Here is a 2012-nt window from a genome sequence, read left to right on the forward strand (position 1 = left end):
TCTTCGCCCCAATATTTGGCGACATTACCTCTATGGGGTGCGTTGTACCATTTACACGGATCACAAGAGTTTGAGGTACCGCATGGATCAGTCGAATATGAACATGAGACATCGTCGGTGGCTAGATGTGGTGAAGGATTACGACTGTGAGATCCTCAACCACCCGGGGAAGGCCAATGTTGTGGTCGATGCTCTTAGCCACAAGGCAGCCCCGATTAGAGACATTTGCTTGCGGATGATAGTAGTGACTCCGCTTCTGGAGCAGATCCGAGAGGCTCAGCGGGAGGCTATGAAGGAGGAACATCTGAAGAGTGAGCGTATTGTGGGTCAGGTTTCCTCCTTCGATTATGATAGTCGTGGGTTGTTGACACTACACCATAGAGAGTGGGTTCCATATCATGGAGGTGTGTGCCAGGTTTTGATGGAGGAGGCGCACAAATCCAGGTTTTATATTCATCCCGGGGCGACGAAGATGTACAGAGATCTTCGTCGCGATTACTGGTGGCCCTGCATGAAGCGGGATGTAGCCTGGTACGTCGAGAGATGCCTGACCTGCAGGAAGGTCCAGGCCGAGCACCAGAGGCTTCACGGCAACACACAGTCGTTGGATATCCCTATGTGGAAATGGGAAGATATTACTATGGATTTCATCACGAAGTTTCCCAGGACCGCATGGGGTTGGGTCATCGTGGATCGGTTGACCAAGAGTGCCCATTTCATACCGATCCAGGAGAGCATCTCGGCCGAGAAGCTGGCTGACATCTACATTCAAGAGGGAGTAGCACGACACGGAGTGCCAGTTTCTGTGATTTCGGACCGAGACGTGCGGTTCACTTCCAGATTTTGGAAGAAGTTTCACGACGAGTTGGGTACTCGTCTGCACTTCAGCACCACTTTTCATCCGCAGACGGATGGTCAGAGTGAGCGGACCATCCAGACTTTTGAGGATATGTTGCGGGCATGCGTTTTAGACTTCGGTGGTAGCTGGGATACCTACCTTCCCTTGGCAGAGTTTTCCTACAATAATAGCTACCACACGAATATTGGCCGTCCTCCCTTTCAAGATTGTGACATCCCCATTTTCACGGCCAGAAAAGACCGATTTTGTTTATGCTTTATAAAAATCAGAGTACCTCTTTTAATAAAAATGTTGCGGAATTTGTTCCCAGAAAAACACGATAAATACGTTATCAAAGCATTTCAGAAGAAATGTATTTTTATCCATTTTAAAACATTTGGGATGTCATCGTCAATATAGAAACATAAGCATAAACAGATCTTACATTCAATTACACTAGCGATCTACATCTCTTTCAAATCCCTCAGTGTAAAGTAGCTTCATATCGACACCTGTGATACAAATAAGCTTGAGTGGGTCAGGTTGGGAAACCTGGTGAGTACATAGGGTTTTCTGTTGGATTAGTGTCTAAGTTCATAACTATTTTGGTATGTACTTGACCCGATGGTGCATGGTCCTTTTGGGTTGCCTTCACCAAAGCAACTTGATAGAATGAATTATGGAGAGAGAGGATTAATTATGATTTATTAATATATTATATGAATAATATATTAAAGGAGAAATCATATTGTTTAATTAATATTGGTCAATAATTAATTAAGAATTAATTTTGTGGCTAAAAGATATTAATTAAACTTAGGGGACTAGAACTATCAATTGTGTGATAGTTGAATATTGGGCTAATAGACTTCTTGTTAGAGGGGTGGACGAATTCTATGGGGAAACCCATTAGAAATCGTCCAAGGCCTCTAAAGGAGGAGTCCATGGGTTGCTTAGGGCCTAAGCAGTCAAATTAGGGTTTCTTTGTTAGATAACCCTAATAGCCTCACTATTTAAGCACCCCTAGGGCACCAAAAACGTGGCCATCTGATTCCTTAGGGTTTCTAGACATTTTTGAGTATCTCTCCTCTTCTCCTTCTTCATCCTCTTGCTCTTGGTGTTTGTGAGCCATTAGAGGAGTAACATTTGTGACTCTAAGCTTTTAGAAGCCAAT

Source organism: Lactuca virosa, chromosome 5 (assembly GCF_052849685.1).
Source record: "Lactuca virosa cultivar CGN04683 chromosome 5, Lactuca_virosa_CGN04683_v6, whole genome shotgun sequence".
NCBI lineage: Eukaryota > Viridiplantae > Streptophyta > Magnoliopsida > Asterales > Asteraceae > Lactuca > Lactuca virosa.